The sequence below is a fragment of the Macaca thibetana genome, chromosome 7 (genome assembly GCF_024542745.1).
Source record: "Macaca thibetana thibetana isolate TM-01 chromosome 7, ASM2454274v1, whole genome shotgun sequence".
Classification (NCBI taxonomy): Eukaryota; Metazoa; Chordata; class Mammalia; order Primates; family Cercopithecidae; genus Macaca; species Macaca thibetana.
Window position 1 is genome coordinate 36292215 of NC_065584.1, and position 22429 is coordinate 36314643.

The following is a 22429-nucleotide window of genomic DNA, read 5'->3' on the forward strand; positions in this document are numbered from 1 at the left end:
AATCTGAAATGGGAGATTGAAGTGTCCTTCTACGTCTAAGACTACACAAAATATAAAAAACAGTGGTAGAAAAAACTACCACTCTAAGTAGATGTCAGATTTCCTACAAATGGTACTATCTTAAAAACAGAAATTCAAATAGAAGTAAAAGATTTTCTGAGCAATGCTCATCAATCATGTCTCTTCCTTATCTGGTCAAAGATGGCAAAAGGGAAACAGAAACCATGAAGGAATGCACAGTTTCCAGTTAGTTAAACCCATTACCCACTGAGCCATCTAGACAGATGCCTTGTACAACTCATTTTTCTTTCCTCTTACGAGCCCTAGGCTTTGACCCACCGGTCCCTCTTCTCTCCAGTTACAACTACCTATCCATCTCCTAGGGGTCTGTTCCCCTCAGGACTTCCTGCAGAGGAACCAGCCCTATCTCACCCTTTATCAAGTCTTCCCATCTTTGAAACAATCAGACAAACAAATCTTTGGTGATTCATCAGAAATCAATTCTAATAAACAGGTCAGGCATGGTGGCTCATGCCTGTAATCTCAGCACTTTGAGAGGTCGAGCTAGGAGGAATGCTCCAACCTAGGAGGTCGAGACCAGCCTGAGCAACACAGCAAGACCCTATCTCTAACAAAACAACAACAAAAACTAAAAAACTAATAAATAGGTAAGGTGGTAAAAAATACATATGACACACTATGACTACAGAATCAAGAAACCTCAGAAAGCTCTTCAATGACGAATATGAATCCTGGCTAAAATGTAGGTAACACTAAGGAGGGCTTTGATTTAAAAACAAATAAATCTGCCAGCTTTAAGATCTTAAAGCTCCATGGATGACTCTGATGTTCAGCCAAGGCTAAGAACCACTTTCAGAGACTTTCAGACTGTCACTCATGTAATTGTGTATTTAAACTTCTACCACCTTCTGCAAGAAATATCTTTAGCCTCTCATTCCCTCTATCCATGCGGATCCTAAGTTATCCTATTAAAAAACAAGAGCATGTGTGACGTGCGGGCCAACAAAGTGCCTCTAGAGTCTGGAATTTGACACAGAAAGGGTAAGCTTCAATTACGTTAAAATCTCAGTTAGGTGCATTCATAGCATTTCCCCAGGCTATGAAAAGAAAAGCTAAAGTATGTGTAGAAGCTATGCACTCTTAAATCCTTAATGTACACAGTGGATGATAATATTCATGTGGTTTTGTAGATCATTCCTTGTGAATGATCTCCCAAATACATACGATAAACTAGACCTAACTTCTTTGTTTGTAGCTTGGGTCAATTAAAGTCTAGGCGGTAGGTTCTGCTTTGACAAAAACCTGTGTCTGTGTCTTTTATTGAATAATTTTTGCATTACTTTTTCAAACTTGTGGTACATCATCCTAAAATGAACAATAACGAACAAAGTATTTTGCAGTATCTACTGACTTAAGGAAAATTTAAAATCGTATTTTAGGCTTTCTCAATAAATGCCATTTTCTGCACACTAGAGTTGTTTCTCACAAATTCAAATATTTGAACACTTTGTATGAAGTATGTGCTGCACACTGATATCTCAGTTAACAACACACCTTGCTCTGCAGAGTGATCTGTCTTGGCTTTTATCCAAAAGGAAGACAAAATGCAATGTCTTCATATCATACCGATACTCTAGAAATTAACTTAGATTCATCTTTAGCATAACAAATTGAATCATACCAAAAGTATCTGCCTTAAGTTTTTATTTAAATGTTAAGTACAATAAAACCAACCATTTTAATGGCTCAAGAAACAAGAAAGACACAAAATCCAACAACTTAAGCAACAAAGGGTTATGATGCTAGTTAAGTAGTTTCCTCTATATAAAAGACAATTCTCCACGTGTAGAACAGAAATCATAACACATTCCTGCTAAAGAACAACTTCTGCAGAGGTGAAATGGTTATCTAGAAGAGCGGTTTGAAACATATGTATGCATATCTTTTCGTAAAGTCTTTTTATTTAACAAATTTTTATGTGCCTTCTGTTATTCAGACAGCCTGTGTTAACACCTAAGCCACCACACACACCTTTCTTGGCTACAGTAATCATGTCTTTGATTACTGAATTAAAGACAAACTTTAAGATGTGACCTTTAACTAACTACTTTTTTCTTTTGTTCCTTAGACAGGGTGGCATGATCATAGCTCACTGCAGCCTTGAACTCCTGTGCTCAAGGGATCCTCCCACTTCAGCTTTCTGAGGAGATGGGACTACAGGTGCATACCAGCGCACCTGGCCTAGTCAACTATTTTTAAATAGTTCTGTATTAAAAATATTAAGTTTTTCTTTTAATATCTATCCATAACTAAGAGCCAGCTACTGTTCATAGGGAAGATTTTTAACACAAACCAATGAGAAAATTCACAGTAATGAAAAGAAAGTATTCAAGCTTGGATCCTGGTTAAACCTCACACAGCCTCAGTAGATCAACTTGATCTGTCTAAATCAATAGTACTGAAGGTATGTATCAATGAGATAATACATTTGAAAATTATTTTAAACTAAAAATAAAAGGGTCATTCAGTTATCTTCGAGTCAGGAGCTGCCAGGCCACACCAAAACAAGTAAAACAGTGTTCCTCTGTTTATTCATCTTTAAAATGTTACCATTTTCTTCTTCCCTTCCCTTTCTTTCTCCCTTTGTTTCTTCTTCATTTTACAGATATTTACTGTGCATCTACTATATACGAGATACAGTCGCTGTGATGGTTAATATTCAGTGTCAACTTGATTGGATTGAAGGATGCAAAGTATTGTTTCTGGGTGTGTCTGTGAAGGTGTTGCCAAAGGAGGTTAACATTGGAATCAGTGGACTGGGAAAGGGAGACCCACCCTCAATCTGGGTGGGCATCATCTAATCAGCTGCCAGCACAGCCAGAATAAAAGCAGACAGAAGAACATGAAGAAACTAGACTGGTTGAATCTCCCAGCCTACATCTTTCTCCTGTGCTGGATGTCTCCTGCTCTCAAACATTGGAATCCAAGTTCTTCAGCTTTGGGACTTGGACTGGCTTCCTTGCTCCTCAGCTTACAAGACTGTGATTGTGTGAGTCAATACTCCTTAACAAACTCCCCTTCATATATACATCTATCCTATTAATTCTGTCCCTCTAGAGAATCCTGACTAATACAGTCACCACACTGTCCAATATGATAGGCAGTAGTCACATGCGGCCATTAAGAATCTGAAATGGCACTAGTACAAATTGAGATATACGATAAGCATAAGATATACACTAGATACTGAAGACAAAAGAATGTGCAGGCCAGGTGCGACGGCGCATGCTTGTAATCCCAGCAGTTTTGGAGGCTGAGGCAGGTGGATCACAAGGTCAGGAGATCAAGACCATTCTGGCCAACACGGTGAAATCCCGTCTCTACTAAAAACACAAAAATTAGCTGGGCGTGGTGGCACATGCTTGTAATCCCAGCTACTCGGGAGGCTGAGGCAGGAGAATCACCTGAACCAGGGAGTCAGAGGTTGCAGTGAGCCGAGATTGCGCCACTGCACTCCAGCCTGGGCAACAGAGAAAGATTTGTTTCAAAAAAAAAAAAAAAAATGTGCAAAAGAAAGTATCTCTATAATTTTTTATATTTATTATATGTTGAGATATTTCACATAAATCAGATAAAATACATTATAAAAATTAAATTCACTTTTCTTTTTTCTTTCTCTTAATGCAACTAGAAATATTCAAATATAATAAAGGCACAGCGTACATCTATTGGATAGAACTATTCTAGACCCTGAGGTTTTTATTAGGGAACAAAACCAAGTCCCTACCCTTGAGGAGCTTTTGTTTCAACATCTATAGCACTAAATTCTTCAGTAATCAGCAGCAAAAACTAAAAACCAGCAACTGTTGTAGAGAAGACTCTGGGATGGAGGCCATACCCACACCTACCTACTTTCCTTTAGTCCTCACTCCACCAAAGGCAGGGCCTATGGTCCCCAGAATAATCAGAGTCAGTAAAATTGTGAGTTATGACCTCGAACATGTTGAGGAAGACTGTCTCTACCCTGTTGGGCACTTCTGAGAACACAACCAATTTTAATTAGAACTTCTGAGGGAGAAAGCTTTTAATCTGGGGCATCGGTAGTTTCAACGCATCCTTTTTTAGTACTCTGGGTTGTGCCTCACAAACACTTTAAAAGGTTTCCAACTGCTGAAAGATGTGTCTTAACAATGACACACTCTCCTGGATTCTAACATCCTCCTTTATTACAAGAGTCCTTCATCGCTGTCCTCTCCACAAGTCCGATTAACCCTGACTCTCCTCAATACCTTTCATTCCCCACATCACAGCCAGAGTGCTTCCAGATAAAGAGCAAAAAGCTGAATTAAACAACACAAGTCCATTACAGCAATGCTGAAAGTCCCTACTGATCTGAAGGAGACAGTCAAAGGAAACGTGGGTCAGGCTGACTACAGAAAACATGCCTGTTAAATGTGAGATTACTGGCGGTTTTAAGATTTTAGAGAATATGCGAAGAATGAGTTTAATTTAGACCAAATGGGCCCATATTTCAATAGCAGTTTACCACCAAAAAAGGCATGTTGAGTATTTGAATTTCATATTCCATGTGTTAGAAACTTACCTTAAATTCAAACCACAACATGGCAAATGTTTTGCTGGCCCATACATCTTTCCAGCTGACTACAAACAAATCAAGGCTTTTGAGAGATTCTCTATGCCATAAAAGGCTCTGTTGGGTGTAGCAGAAAAGCCCAGAAGCTCCAGTTTCAAGGCGGGTGGTGTTGCTTCATGTTGAACCCATTCCTGTGCACCACTCATGTTGTTCTCTGGGCTGGGTGTGCCCCTGTCCCGTCTGCCAACTCAAATGTTAGGCCTTCAAGGCCAAGCCCCAAACCCAGGCCCCACACAAACCCAGAATAATCTCCCTCCTTCATTCTCACAGGAACCAACACATTAGAACATAAATCACTTTATCTCTTCCCTAGGAATTTTAAACACCTGCAACTCAGAAAGAAAGCAAAGAAAAAAGTCAGCATGACATCTGAAAATTCATCACCTTCCCTTTCATTCTGTTGAGATTTATCTGATCTTTATTCAGCAATAATGCTGTGCCTAACACCAGGGACATGAAAAGGATGTACAGGCAGAATTCAAGTAATTTGCAGCCTGGCTGAGAAAAAAAGCAAGCACATAATGACCCTGCCACCTAACACGCTATATGAAAAGAACCAGCAAAGTGCCACCGGAGCCCACGGAAGGGTCCTTTCTCCTGGGTGATTGAAAAAGCCCCACAGAATAGTTAATAAACAAGCAAAGAAGTTAAGAATAAGCAGAAATTCACAAGGAAAAGTGGGTGATACGGTTTGGATATTCATGCCTTCCAAATCTCCTGTTGAAATGTGATCCCCAGTGTGGGAGGTGGGGCCTGGTGGGAGGTACTAGATCATGGAGGCGGATACCTCATGATGGATTAGCACCAACCCCTTGGCGATAAGTGAGTTCTGGCTCGGTTAGTTCACCTGATCTGGTCGTTTAGAACTGTGTGGCACGTCCCCTCCCCCCCGCCCCCATCTCCCACCACCACCCCTTCTCCTCCCTCTCCCTTTCACCATGACTGTAAGCTTCCAGAGGCCCTCGCCAGAAGCTGAGCAAATGATGGTGCCATGCTAGCACAGCCTGCAGAACCATGAGCTAATTAAGCCTCTTTTCTTTATAAATTACCCAGTCTTGGATATTTATAGCAATGCAAAAATGAACTAACACAGTGAAAAAGGCATTTCAAAGGCAGTAACGCATGGTATATTAAGAGAAATGAGAGGATGTGATTAAAACCTTCACACAGAACCATTTTTAAAATATCTTCCAATATATTAAATTATTCATCTGGGCATTTGAGACTCTTATATAAATGGAACCCCGTCCAGCTTTGCTACATTTCCCAAAGTATAACATAGCAAGTAAGAGTGAACTCTCCAGGACCAGTCTCGGGTCAGAGTTTCAAGTTTCTTAACCTCAATTTCTTTATCTGTAAAATGGGTTGACAATAATACCTACCTCATAGGGTTACTATGTTATTGTTATGAGGAAATGATAATATAAGAACACTCAGCACAAGTTAAACATTCAGTAAACACTAGCATTATTATCATTTATTTTCCTCGCCAGACAATGTAGCAATCTGAAGTTGTTATCCTCAACACATGCCTCAATCTGAAAAACTCTTCATAGGTTCAAATCCCACCTAGTAAGACACTGCTTAAATACCACCTCCCACATGAAGCCTTCACTCCCTCTATTCACTGGGGAAATCAGCGTCTCTCTATCCTTTAAACTCCCAGAATATTCTGCTGGGCCTCTCTGGAGCACCCATCACGGTTTTATGATTATGGTCACTCTGATTTCCTTGAAAGGCTACAACTCTGTAAGAGCAGAAACCATATCTTACTGATCTTGGTCTTCCCCAGAGAACTGATATTTCACATATGGGCACTCAATATTTGCTGCTGAACAAATAAAAATACTCTCTCCTTTAATTAAGAATAGACTGGCACTTTAAAGTGCTATAATATCTATCAAGCGATTCATCCTAATTTAAAAAAAAAAAAAAAAACCCTTACTGAGGGAGAAACCCTGAGAACAATTCTACACAGCTCAGTTGTTAGTGACTCCTATAGAAAAGTCAAAAACAAGATGGTGTTCTTAAAGTGACCGACAACTGCCAAAATGGAGTCACCTTCGGACTGCTACTGGCTAAACGAATCTCTCGCCTTCCTTCTTAATTCTCTGAACAAGTTCTAATGTAAATTTGTTTAGGCTTTGGTTATCTTTCTGTTACGTATTTACAAAAGGTGGGACAAAGTTTCCGTATTATATTCATTGCTTATCCAGATTCTAAAGGCTATTTCATCCAGTTACGTTTTCTACCACCCAAGTAAAGGAAAGCTAGTCTAGTACCACCCCAAACACTTGGCTTATGCAATAATAATGTCAGCTCCAAACCACACAGAATTCTTAGCTTTAGCACCTTTCTCCCTAGTGAAAGCAGAGGGAAGGAGCACCTAATCCAGAAATTACCACTGTCCTCCAACACTATCCTAACTAGACAGCATAATTATTGCTAAGTATTACTTGATTAAAATTCAAACTTTAGCAGAAAAAAACTTGGATTGGCTTCCTCTTACAGGAGAAACATCCTCACATTAAACACGCTCAAAGAATTCAAAGACATTCTTCATTTACTATGCAGTACTGATGACTTTTTAAAAGAACCTCAAAACTTTAAACAAAAAAAGAGAAAACAGGATAAAGCAGAACTCAAACAGTACTACCCCATCTCTAAAATACGTATATGCAATTATTTTCATAATATTACAATGGGTATCATGGATTCAAAAAGGAATTAGGCATAGAAAAGATAGTAAGGTTATCATACCAGAAATATATTCACAGAGAAGAGGGCACCAAGAATTAACAACCTGACCAGCACACACAGTCTTATCAGAAACACAGAAAATCACCACAATGCAGTTGCCAACAAACTACCAAAGTAAGTCTGTTCAATTCAATAATAATGTTACTTTATGATAAAGATTATTTTGAATATTTCTAGGACTAAAAGATCATAAGGAAAGGGAATTCACTGGAATAGCTTCTAAAACAAGAATCCACCTGATTTTTCAAGTGCTAAAGCTGTTTATACTTTATGTCAACAAATACAAACATTCACAGTTATATAACTCTATTTTCTATTTTTTAAAACTATTTCTAATATACCCATCACCATTATCACAAAATTAGCAAAATCATTATAAATTTACCTTTTCCTCTGTAATTTAGCTTCTTTCAAATACATGAATATGAAGGGCAGGGTGAGGGGGATTCCAAACTCATTAAATAAGTCATGCTGGGGCCGGGCATGGCTGCTCACACCCAGCACTTTGGGAGGACGAGGCGGGCGGATCACGAGGTCGGGAGATCAAGACCATCCTGGCTAACACAAGGAAACCCTGTCTTTACTAAAAATACAAAAAATTAGCCGGGCATCGTGGCGGGCGCCTGTAATCCCAGCTACTCGGGAGCCTGAGGCAGGAGAATCACTTGAACCCGGAAGGTGGAGGTTGCAGTGAGCCAAGATCACACCACTGGACTCCAGCCCAGGCGACAGTGCCAGACTCTGTCTCAAAAATAACATAAAATAACATAAAATAAGTCATATCAATGAATGTCTTACACTTTGTCCAAATGCCAATTACACTATGGTGGTAATAGTCAATTATTAATATTCCTTTTTTCCTTCATTTCTTCCCATTAAGGGTGGAAAACTTTTACTTTTCCTCACTTGTGAAATATGTTTTAAGAGGCTTACATGGGCAGCATATGTGTTGCTAAGCTGCTAGTACTTGGATCTTTGTTCTTTAAGTGCCATGGATTTTATACTCAAACATGACAATAACTACATAAGTATGATGATGATCAAGAGATCAGACAGGGCTGGATCTAAAAGGCCTGAAAAATAGATATTGTATCCCTACTTTACTTGGGATAATTTCCCTGCTTCCCAAGGCTAAGAGCTATAGCTCTCTATCAAGGCCTACCATCCCTGACACTGCATGCATGGATTTTAGATTTCTTCTACCCTGCTATCCAAAAAACTTAACAGTCCTGTATCCTGTTATCTTAAAGTCTTATTCTCCAGATAAAACCAAATTTTTGTCCAGAGGCCAAAGGCAGGTAACATCGCACAATATAACTTCTTCAGTAACAACACGGGCAATTAACAGGAATCTTTGGAATGCATCCCAAAATACCAGACTGAACATGGAACAATTTAGAGGACTGTAAGTTCTGAGCATTTAAGTACCGCATTTGGGCAGTTGTCTACCTTCATGCAGGACTATATCTGGGATATGAAGTCCTGGGATATGAGACGAGCGTCATTTTACAAAGCATGGGACAAGTTTTACACCACGAAGGATATTTAATGAAAAGTTATCTACAAGAAGCATTCAATTATCAAAGGACATAAGCACAAATAATTTAATTCTTAACTATCCAAAAGTATGTTAATTATTCCATACACAATTTTACACACATTAGGTGTGTTTTTAAACCCTTTTCTGTCTATTGCCTTACAAGTAAGATACCCTTAACAACTCTGTGAAGTTTACATTTCTGGGTGAAGAAACTAGCAGTATATTTACATGACTTAGATTAAAATGGCAACTCTGTGACTTTCAAATCCTAGGCCAAAGAAACCTGTACTCTATATAAAAGGCCTAATGTGTTCATTTTCAAAAAGAAGGCACTTGAAAGAATATGGCAATAATAAATTATCAAAATACAAAGAATAGCTAACCATTTACAAAAACATTTTATGTGATAGTGAGCCCCATAAAAAAAGACAGTATTAAAATTGTAAAATGGAAAATGTATAAAATACTGCTCAATGTCTACCAAACCAAGCACAAAGTAAACACCACTAATACTTTCTAGCGTAAATGAAATCTATAGCAAGAAATACATTAGTTTTCATATCACTGAAATAGACACGATGCACACGCGTGTGCACACACACACACTCTTTTTTCCTTACATGGCAAAAGATAACACTGAATTAGTGTTTTATATGTTAAAGATCAGGTTAACAACAATGTATGTCAATTAAAAGCCTTACTGTGCCAGGTACAGTGGCTCACGCCTATAATCCCAACACTGTGGGAGGCTGAGGTAGGAGGTTCGCTTGAGGCCAGTACTGGGCAACATAGCGAGACCACATCTCTAAAAAAAAAAAATTTAATTAGCCAGGCACGGTGGCCTGCACCTGTAGTCATAGCTAGTTGGGAGGGTGAGGTGGGAAGATTGCTCAGGCCCTGGAGTTTGAAGCTGCAGTGAGTAATGATCACGCTACTGTATTCCAGCCTGGGCAACAGAGTGAGATCCAGTCTCTTAAAGAAAAAAAAAAAGAAGAAGAAGAAGAAAAGAAAGAAAGAAGTCTTAATGTAACATAAGTAAGTAGACGACGCTTACCTCCATTCCCTCCGGAAATGACAACAAAGAACATGACAGAAAAATATGAAAGAAAAGGCAACAGCATATGAGATGTCAACAAAATTCTGACAGATGGAAAAGCAACACATAACTGGCAATTGATTTAGCAAACAGGAAAAAGCTGAAAACGAAGTGTGAGGAAGTCACCAGGAGGAAGCAATCTATTCATGATGCAGAACTTCAGAACGGCTAAGAAACTGAGGTACTAAGGGGTAAGGCTGAAAACGAGAAGAACTAGATCAATAAGGGGACTCCCATTGAAGTGGCAGGGCCGAAACAGATCGTCCAGAGGCAAAGGAATAACAGCCTCACCACACACAGAGCTTCTAATCAACTTTTAAATAGAGTATTACCATGAAGATTATGATTACGAAAAGCAACATTTCGTAGTTATAAAGGAGACAATTCATGAAGACATACAATTATGAATGTGTACACATCTCAAAATAAATCAAGCAACAACAGACATAATTCATGAAAAAAAGGACAATGACAAAATCATCATAGATTTTCAATGTATCGCTCAGTTCTATCACTCAGATAGAATAATTAGACAAAAAAAAAAAAAATCAGGAATGACCTAGAAGGTCTGAAAAACACTATCAACCTACACATTCCTTTCAAATGCACATGGTACATTTACCAAGACAGATCCTATCATATGGTGGGCTGTCAATAAACTTAAAAGGATTGAAATCCCACAAATATTCTCCGACCACAACAGAATGATATCAGAAATCAGTGACAACAGGATATCTAAGAAAACCCCGAATGTATGGAACAACGCACCTCTAGAGTTCATAGGTCAAAAATGAAACCAAAAAGGAAATCAGAAAACATCTGAACCAAATGGCAACAAATAGAAAACATGTCAAAATTTGGAAGACGCAGCCAAAACAAGTGCTTAGAGAGAATCTTATGTTAAACGCTTAATAAAAGAAAATAAGAAAGATCTACCACAGTTACCTAAGGTTCCACCTTAAGAAACAAGAAAAAGAGCAAACTAAACCCTAAATGTAAAGAAGAAAGTAACAGAGAACAGAAGTCACTGAAATGAAAAAAAAAGACAACAGAAAAAGTTAACACAGCCAAAAGCTGAGTCTTTAAAAGTACTATATCAACAAAACTGACAAACTTTTAGTTAGAGCGATCAACAAAAAAAGGCACAAAACACAAATCATCAATACCAGAAAAGGAAATACAAAACCAAAAAAACAGAGATTCTATAGACAGTTAAGAAGATTATAAGAGAACACAATGTATAACTATGCCAACAAACTCAACAACTTACATGAAATGGACAAATTTCTTGGAAAATAGAACCTATCAAAAATGACACAAGAAGAAAAAGTCTAAGTAGCCATATATTTTTTAAAGACATCAACTCTGTTATTTAGAATATTCCAAAAATGGAAATTCTAAGTTCATATGATTTCACTGGCAAATTCTATGAAACATTCAAGAAAAAGATGAAACCAATTCTACATACACTTTTTCAAAAAACAGAAAAGGGATCAAAGCCCAACTCATTTTTATAAGGCTAGCATAATGCTAACACTAAACAAAAAATAAAAATCACAGACCATGAATTGAGGCACAAAAATCTTTAACAAACTTTTAGCAAATTAAATCCAATACTATATAAAAAGGTATACCATGAGTCACTATAGTTTATCACTATAATGCATTTTTGGTTTAACACTTAAAAATCAATCCGTGTAATACATCGCATTAACAGATTAAAGAAGAAAATGCTCAGGATCAGTCCAATAGACACAGAAACGGTATTTGACAAAATCCAATAGACATTCATGATAAAAATTCTCACACACTAGAAAAAGAACTTTATCAAATAACTGAGGACAATTACAAAAAGCTAAAACCAATAAAATAATTAAGGCAAAAGACTGAATTATTTTCTCCTGAGAAGAATAATGCAAAAATGCTTGATATCACCACTTTCTAGTCAACACTACACTGGAATAAAGCAAGAAAAAGAGGGGTAAGGCATAAAGATCAGAAATAAAGAAGTAAAACCTCTTATTTGTGGAACATGATCATTTGTGTAGAAAATTCCAGAATCTAAAAAACTGCTACACTATTAGAAGAAATGAATTTGACAAGATTGCAGGATACAAAGCTGATGCAAAAAAAAAAACAAGCATATTCTTACATATTAGCATTAAAAGTTTGTTTTAAATCCCACTCATTGGCAGATGGATATTGGTATCTATTAATACTTATATATCTCTTTCCCACCAAAATGGAAAAATAAAGAAAGATGACAACACAGAATCTAGGAAATAGAAGGTCCACCAAAGGAAAAAGCCCAAGAGAATCCCCAAGATGGTGGTAAAAAGAAGTTCCAAAATGGCAGCTCCCCAGAGAACAGAAAGTAAGCAGCTCAGAACCAGCAAGACACAGAACCCTGAAAGAGACAGAGCCAAGAGAAAACCAGAACTGATGAATTCTCTAATCTGTTTTACCCTCTGAGTTGTTACAGTTGTATAAGAATATTTAGAACAAAATGATTGTTTGATAAATAGAAAGCTAAGCAAATAAGAAAAAATAACCACCATTTCCTAAGAGAAAAGGTTGGAGAAATTATGATCACTGAAAACTCTGTGGCCACTGTCATCAACATTCAAATGATAATACTGTAAATGTTGAATGACAGCTTGACCAAAAATTAGGTAAAATTATCATTGAGAGGATGGGGAAACGGAAGTAGGAGGAGCCAAATCCTTATCTTGTATAGGAAGAAGTCAAAAGATAACATTTGCAATTGAAAACTACAGGCTATAGGAGTGAAAATATATTATTTAGATATATGGCAGTAAATGCCACTAGAAACAGCCAAAAAAAAAAAAAATTTTCAAAATGGTTGCCTCTGAGAGAGAGGCAGGAAGAATACAGCATAGGAATTTTTCTTTCCAAGCCTTGTATTACAATTTACCTACAATTTAAACCAGGCATGACCACTTTACTACAAGTAAACATTTAAAATAATACACTTTAGATTTCTGTGAAAACTTTGTTTAAATGTAGACTTCATACCACGCTGTCAGTTTCTGTCTTAATAAAACTTTAGATTTATAAAAATATAATAAATACAATAAATAAAAATCTATAGTGTGCAACCTTGAAGGCTCTATCAAGAAAATACTTTTAACTGAATATGGTTTCTCCAAATGAGTTTACCAACAAAATTAGTTGGAATAAAACATTTAAGAGAGTATGTAAATAATTATAAAAAATTAAAACTCTTACTTATAAATTGAAGAATGAATCATTCAATAAAAGCATTTAGTAAAAGACTATGAAAACAGTCCTATATCAAATACCTCCGGTTTCCTGATAAATACTACAAATGGCAGTTAAGTAAAAAAATTTTGTCAAAAATACTGATATCATTCTAAAGAATATACAATATGCCCACGGGATCCTCTAAACATGATCACAGGCATTCTATTTCAGTTCTTTGGCTGTCTACAGTAACATGAACTACTTTCAAATACTACACAAGAGCTCCAAAGACCAGTTCCTTGCGTTCACAGCAGAGCTGCCCTGAATGGACACTTCACCAGTCATTTCAAACAGAATGACTCTAAACTCCACTCCAGTGAGTGTGCAGAGGGTGATTTAATTCTAAGGATTTTTTTTTTTTTTAACTTTTTGTAGGAATGACATTTCATTATGTTGCCCAGGCTGGTCTTGAACTACTGGCCTCAAGCAATCCTCCTGCCTCAGCCTCCCAAAGTGCTGGGATTACAGGCATGAGCCACTGAGCCCAACCAGGGTTTCATTTTAAATAGCTTTCAAATCACAAAGATATCAGGAAGGAAGAAGAGAGGAGAAAAAATATAAAATTTTGAAATGTATATACATTTTTAAATACTGGCAACTTTTTTTTTTTTTTTTGAGACACAGTCTCACTCTGTCACCCAAGGTGGAGTCCAGTGATGTGATCTCAGCTCACTGCAACCTCTGCCTCCTGGGTTCAAGCAATTCTCCCGCCTCAGCCTCCCAGGTAGCTGGGATTACAGGCACCAGCCACCACACCCAGCTAATTTGCTTACATTTTTAGTAGAAACGGGATTTCACTATGTTGGCCAGGCTAGTGTCAAACTCCTCACCTCAAGTGATCTGCCCACCTTGGCCTCCCAAAGTCCTAGGATTACAGGCATGAGCCACCCGTCCAACACTGGTAACTTTTTTTTTTTTTTTTTTTTTTTGGAGATGGAGTCTTGCTCTGTCACTCAGGCTGGAGTGCAGTGGCGTGATCTTGGCTCACTGCAACCTCCACCTCCCGGGTTCAAGTGATTCTCCTGCCTCAGCCTCCCGAGTAGCTGGGACTACAGGCGCCTGCCACCACGCTTGGCTAATTTTTTGTATTTTTAGTAGAGACGGTGTTTCACCGTGTTAGCCGGGATGGTCTCGATCTCCTGACCTCGTGGTCCGCCCGCCTCGGCCTTCTCAAAGTGTTGGGATTACAGGTGTAAGACACTGCGCCCAGCCCAACACTGGTAACATTTTAACCCGTTCCTTTAGATATTAGGCAGGAGATTATCTGGAAACTCTGAAATACTATTCACAGTTCCATCCAATCAGAAACATTTCAATTTAATGAAAAGTATTAATATTTTTATTTTAAACATTCAAGGGAACTCTATAGATGTAGGCTCCATCCACTGGAGCAATTTCTCACTGAAGATTTATGTGACCCAGGTACTTATTCCTGTGTTTGTAAAGCATAATCTGTGATTATGCAATTGAATATTACAGACACCCCAGGCCATTCTGTGTTTAAAAATAAGTGTTTATGGCTATATCCTGCCAAACAACCGTAATACCACTTAACCTCTGTTCAACTACTGCTTGAATGGACTTGTTAGGATTACACTGAAATACAAACGCAAATGAATACTAGGCCAAGGAATGTGATGTCAGTATACTGAAAGAGGAAGAAAAATTCCTTACATAATGCTCCTTAGTCACTAGGACAGAATGTACATGAATATTTAAATTCTACGTACTGAAAATTTAAATGTAGAACAAAGACAGAAATAGCAAATTGTAAATTTTGGAAAAAGAAGTAAATTCCTCTAAGAGGAATGTCATCTCAAAAAACAGCTCCTTGTATTTGGCAATAAAGTATAATGTTGTTTCTGAATCTATTCAAGTAAATTAATCTGGATATGGGAGAAAAAGAAGAAACTGAGAATGCTGTTTAAATGTATTGTTTAGAGCAGAATGCCCAACGCTTTATTTGAATCTATGCATACTGATAGCAACTAAAAGTCATTACCACCCAATTGCTTCCCGGAAGCAGACGAATTCTGAGTGCACAAGTCTACACAGGAAGGTGAGCCAGCATACTCATTCTCTTCTGTCAGGCAATCACCCAGTATGTACTGACCAAAAATATGTCCTTTAAAAAATTAAAAATATGAACGAGACAGTATCATAATATCTGAACTGTGATTTCTCATATTTTCTAACCTCTTAATAAAATAAAGGGTTCAGCCAGTAAGTCTCAGAGTTTATCAACAGGTTTGTTTCAACCATTCAGCAATCATATGTTAAACTTAAGATGCATTAAGGCGATCAAGAGTTAAGAGGCTGACACCATCACCTGGCCTCTAGACTATGCCACTTAGAACTGTTTTATTTTACCATTCAAGTGAAATGTGATACAAGAGTATACAAAGAATACATGTGAAACCATACCTTTGCTTAATCTCTAATTATAGTGAACATTATTGAGAAATAACCACCCATAGCTCCTTAAAACACTCAATTATGCCTATAATAAAATAATAATAGGTATTTTAATATGCTTGGAAGACTCTGGCCAAGCATGGTGTTGCAGGTCTGCAATCCCAGCACTTTGGAAGGCAGAGGTAGGTGGATCACTTGAGCTCAGGAGCTCAAGACCAGCTAGGACAACAGGGTGAAACCCTGTCCCAGACAAAACAAAACAAAACAAAAGTTAGCCAGGCATGGTGATACATGCCTGTAGTCCCAGCTACTTGGGAGGCTGAGGTGGGAGGATCACTTGAGCCCAGGAGGTCGAGGATGCAGTGAGCTCAGATCACACCACTGCACTCCAGCCTGGGTGACAAAGCAAGACTATGCCTCTAAAATAATAAAATTAAAAATAAACTTTGAGGTTGCCTTCTGTTACTTTCATCAATAGAGACAGACCATTTTAATCTTTCATCTTTCATGAATAAACAATCCATTGCAGAAATGTTCTCATTATTATTCAAGGTAAGGGAAGTATTACTACAATTCCACTTCGAAATTCATTTTGATTACTACCGCCAAATGTTCTAACAAGTATTTCTTATTCACACTAATACTCAGGATAATGACTAATTAAATATAAAGTGAACTACTTAGTCTAATAGTATGTCGCCAGTGAGAAAACAGCATTATTTATCAAGGTCACCCTGTTATTTAATAAATAGAATTAAAGATCAACTTCCCCAATTTAGTGGACTTTTTCACTCCAAAATGCCATTCTTATTTTTAAATTCATTAAGTATTTGCCTTTATATTATAGTATTAATGTATATCGCTTTTATTAAAGTACTTTCTATAGAATAGATACTGCAGAAGCTGGACTATTTCTGCTTATGCTAAATTATTACTACTATTTAAAAACAAGATATACAAATATAACTAACATAGAAACTAAACTGTGATGTCACAGACACAAGGTACCATTTCTGATATGGCAAAATCCTGGGAGACTGTTGAGCATCACAGTTGGAAGCAAGACCTTTGAATCCTAGATTTATAACTGACCTTGGGCAAGCAAGTTGGCCTCTCTGATTCTCCATTTCTAAACACTTCACCTGAATAACACCCACAGGAAGAAATGAGATAATGTATGCTCTTAGTATTTATATGTATAATAAGCTCTTAGTAGCCACCAAAAATAAATACTGGCCCTTACTGTTGTGTTGGTGTTACTATTGAAGGGCAATTATATAGCAGTCATGCTAAAGGAGTTACACTTAAGCAATGCATACAAGTCTTTAAAAGTCTATCCCAATAGTGAAACAAGAGTACCACAAAAATAAAACAAACAAAATGTACAAAAAAACATAAAAGCTCTCCCAGAAAAGGTCTAGTACATTTTCCAACAACAACAAAAAAGTCTAAGTTCTATTCTAACTTGAGTAAAAAAGGTTTAACATTTCACACAGAAGACATTTACTACTTAACTCCCAATACCCTGGAAATAAATCTTTTAATAAGAATTAACTAACGTTTTAATTTAAAAAAAAAAAAAAAAAAAAAGCAAAGGCTGGCCTGCTGGCTCAGTCCTGTAATTCCAGCACTTTGGGAGGCCGAGGCGAGGAGGCGGATCGTCTGAGGTGAGGAGTTCGAGACCAGCCTGGCCAACATGGTGAAACGCTGTCTCTACTAAAAACACAAAAATTAGCCAGGCGTGGTGGTGGGCGCCTGTAATCCCAGCTACTCAGGAGGCTGAGGCAGGAGAATCGTTTGAACCCAAGAGGCAGAGGCTGCAGTGAGTCAAGATGGTGACATTGCACTCCAGCCTGACAGACAAGAGCAAAACTGTCTCAAAAAATAAAAAAAAAAAAGCAACGAATGTTCATTAGCTTTTTTATAAAAGTGAAAAATTAGAAACAGGCTAAACGTCCAACCGATGGGAATATACGAAAAAATGTATACAGCTATTTAAAGAATGAGAGAGGTTTATATCCTTACATGGAATGATCTAAGACATGCTGTTAAGTTTAAAATAAAAAGGCACAAACACACAAAGTATTACTATTTATGTTAAGACAACCAAAAAAAATGTATCTCACATACATACATATTTATGCACTTAAATGCATACCAAAGGATTTAAAGTATGCAACTACAGTGACCTCTGGGCATTATTCTGCATAATTCTGTGTTAGATTCAGTGAGACCATATTTATATATTTCTTTTGTAACTTATAGATCCCAAGGAAAGTAGGCCAATAAATGCACTAGGTTAAAACTGAGTAAAAGTAAGTTTTAAAAAGCACTTTATACTTGACAAAAATCCTTTAACATATTACTTAACTTGATCCCCACAATAAGCTTTAGAAATTATAGTAGTATCCTTACTTTTAAAGAGATAACAGACTCAACAGAAAGTAGTTATTAATCCACAGTTAATAAATGCAGAGCCACACGCCTGTAATCCCAGCACTTTGGGAGGCCGAGGCAGGTGGATCATGAGGTCAGGAGATCGAGACCATCTTGGCTAACAGGGTGAAACCCCGTCTCTACTAAAAATACAAAAACAAATTAGCGGGGCATGGTGATGGGCACCTGTAGTCCCAGCTACTCAGGAGGCTGAGGCAGGAGGATGGTGTGAACCCGGGAGGCAGAGTTTGCAGTGAGCCTAGATTGCACCACTGCACTCCAGCCTGGGCATCAGAGCAAGACTCCATGTCAAAAAAATAAATAAATAAAATAAAACAGTAAATGCAGAGCCAAAACAGAAACATGGTCCCCTGACTCTAAATTCAGTGTTTATGCTACAGCACCTCCAAAAACTGAGAACACTGGCATCTATACCAAGGCATTCTCTCTCTCTGCAGTGCTTCTGGTTCCTGTGAAAGTTCAAAGTGCAGAGGAAAAGGCAGTAGAACAGCAGTCAAAAGACCTGGATTCTAGTCGTGACTACACCACCACTAAGACTTCATGGTAAGTCAAACTCCACACCAGTAATTATCTGTAGCTACACAACAGATTCAACAGTGATGCTTTTAAAAAGTACTAACACCCAGGCCTGAACTCTACAGATTAAGAACTTAATTGGTCTGGGCTATCAGGACTTCTATTAAAAGCTCCCCAGGTTATTCAAGAACCACAGCTTTAAGACTTAGTAGCCCTGGCCAGGCACAGTGGCTCATGCCTGTAATCCCAGCACTTTGGAAGGCAGAGGCAGGAGGATGGCATGAGCTCAAGAGTTCGAGACTAGCCTGGGCGAGATGGCAAAACACCATTTCTACAAAAAAAAAAAATTAACCAGGCATGTTGGCACACAACTGTAGTCCCAGCTACTCAGGAGGCCGAGGTAGGAGGACGGCTTGAGCCAGGGAGGTAGAGGTTGCAGTGAGCCAAGATCTCAGCACTGCATAACAGCCTGGGCAACAGAGCCAGACTCTGCCTCAAAAAAAAAAAAAAAAAAAAAAAAAAGACTTAATAGACTTGCCTGATAAAAATAAAAGATGTTAAAAACCACTTGTGCTACATACTTCACATAGTTGAAATGAAGGATGAATGCAATAATATATAAACAACAAAATGCCTTAGAAATGCAAAGGAATTATTATTTATTAATTCAAACATGTACTAAACTTGTATGCTCCACTGGGATAGAGAGAAGCTGAGAAACTACCATGTCATCAAACAACTTCTGAGCAGTGAGAAAAGGCACACAGATGACACAAAGGCAGTCATGACTAAACTTCAGGGTCTCAAAGTGCCTATAGGAAATAGTGAAAAGAGGGCTTCGAAAAGGCTGTGCAAAGGAGACTCTTGAGCTAGATTTTGGCATTATTGACAGTGGGGCACAGCATATGCAGGCAAGTAACTCAAGATGTTCTAGGCCCGGCAGGGTGGCTCACGCCTGTAATGGGATGAGCTGGGGCACTTTGGGAGGCTGAGGCAGGAGGATTGCTCGAGCCCAGGAGTTCGAGACCTGCCTGTGCAACATGGTGAGACCCTGTAAGAATTAGCTAGGCATGGTAATGTGCCTGTGGTCTCAGCTACTCAGGAGGCTGAGATGGGAGGATGGCTTGAGCCCAAAAGGTCAAGGCTACAGTGAGCCGTGATCGCGCTACTCCACTCCAGCCTGGTTAACAAGAAAAAAAGAAAATTGGCTGGGGATGGTGGCTCATGCCTATAATCCCAGCACTTTGGGAAGGGGCAAGTGGATCACTTGAAGCCAGGAATTCGAGACCAGTCTGGCCAACATGGATGAAACCCGTCCTCTACTAAAAATACAAAAATTAGCTAGGCGTGGTGGCATGCACCCGTAGTCCTGGCTACTGGGGAGGCTGAGGCACAAGAATCGCTTGAGCCCAGGAGGCAGAGATTGCAGTGAGCCAAGATCGCACTACTGCACTCCAGCCTGGGCTACAGAGTGAGACTCTGTCTCAAAAAAAAATTAATGTTCTGCTGGAATATGCAGATGATGTGCTGTAGGCCAGAGGTTCTTGGCAAGAGGTCTCAGAGCTCTGAGGAGTCTGCAAGGTCATAATGATTTTAATAAGAAAACCAAGACACATAATCACCAAAAATTAGAAACAACCCAGATATCCTTTAACTGGTAAGTGCACAAACTGTGATCTATTCATATACTGGGACAGGACTCAGCAATAAAAATAAAAATAAATTAGTGGCACACACAACACAACTGAATCTCAAATGTCTTATGTTAAATGAAAGAAGCCAGATTCAAAAGGCTACATACTGTATGATTCCATTTATACAACAGTCATGAAATGGCCAGACTATGGATGGGGAGAGAAAATAGGTCAGAGGGTGCAGGAGTTGGGGAGAGGAACATTTGGGAAAGATGGAAATGTTTCATATCTGTACTATATTTACAACCATATGTATTTACATTAAAAGGAGTAGATTTCCCTGAATATAAATTAAACCTTGATAAATCTAACTTTCAAAAATAACGTCACTCTCCTTTTTCACTCCCATAAGAGTACAGTGTTTGCCAGAAGCCACAGAACTGTGATGATGCCATCATTCTGCAACTAAGCCATGTGTGCTTGTATATTCTTAGGTTTTACATTTTCTCCATTTTAATACTTCTAATACAGTAAATAGTCATGAATGTAACAGACATAAACAAAAACTCTCCTGAGTCCCTAATAATTTTTAACAGCGTAAAAGGTTTCTGAGACCAGAAGAGTTTCGGAACCACTGCTGTAGATAAGGAGGAGGCCCTGAAGTGTTCTAGCAAGGGAAACAGGAAAGAACTGATGGAGGGAAACCAGTAAAGAAGTAACTACAGGATCTGATTAAGGCTGATTCCGGGATGAGAAAGAAAATAGGTCCACACATCATCTATACCTTGTTATAAATCCCAAGCCCATTTCTGGGCTGACACTTTGCTGGTGCATTCAAGTTTTGCAAACTAATTCCTGTTAACTGGTAATATAGTTGGGAAATTAAATCTGCTATAGGAGTCATCCTACAACACATTACTAACCAGTGATTTGTGGATTATTTACTCAGTTGCCAATGCCCCTCTTCAAACGATGACAATCATTTAAAATTGACCTTTACACATTTTGAGCTTGAAAATTAAGCATCCTAAAGAGGCTCAAAAACTAATTTACAAGTGACTCAGCACCTCATGATCAATTAGGCAAATTAGGTAGTTGCTTAAAAAGCCAATGTGTTACTTCTCTAAAATATGTTTTCACTTGTATCCAGAAACACTATGACAATCTCAACTCAGCACAATTTTTTCTATGCAATGTGGTTTTCTGGATGGGAGGCGAGGGTGAATACGTTGTTTCTGTGTTTGGCATAGTTCCCTTTCCTCCTGGGGAAAACTCATTTCTAAATACAAGCTCTGTAAATTCCAAATTATTTCAAGTACAAATCTTCTTCTACAATCTTCTCATCCCCAGAACTATTATAGTACTTCGGTATGCCACAGAGAGGTAGAGAAATTATTCTTAAAACCATCCATGTCTTTAAGCTTTAAGCAAACAGAAAACAGATTGACTGATGACAGATTGATCAATCAATCATGGGATGAAGGTGATAAGTATTAGAAGAAAGGATGATCCCTTTCCCAAAAAAGGTAAATACAGCTTTATAAGCCATTTTAAATGAGTGAGACTCTGTGTGTGTGTGTGTGCGTGTGTTGTGTGTGTGTAATTGCCATTATATATTGCTTCTCTAATTGTTTTAAGTAACCAACCCCACTGACACCTCAGTTAATACCAAACAGATGGAAATCTGTCTGGAGAATTCAATCTGCCACCTTTCAAAAAATTCACCTATACTTCTATTACAGAAGCCCGAGAAACTCCAGACTCCTGCAAAAGTATCTGTGAATTATTAAGATAAAGTGAAATTAGATCTTTACCTGAAAGTATAGTCCTTTGATTCTACTTTTCATAAAAATCTTGCAAATCAGACTACGGTCAATACTACTGGAGATTGTAATTGGAAGTGTCACCTAAAGTTTGAAAAGGGGGAAATAATCTGAAATACATGCAAAGATTGAAAAGGGGGAAATAATTAATTTGAGATACATGTACAATGCAGATAAAAATATCAATTTGATCAAAGATGAAATTTCTGTAAATTTGTTAAAGCCAAA

General features: G+C 38.0%; 1 protein-coding gene across 12 annotated transcripts in view; it reads right to left on the bottom strand.

The window, feature by feature from the left end:
* SIPA1L1 (signal induced proliferation associated 1 like 1) overlaps positions 1–22429 on the bottom strand; it is a 408737-nt gene that overhangs the window by 344643 nt on the left and 41665 nt on the right. The gene's annotated exons all lie outside the window — the stretch shown is intronic.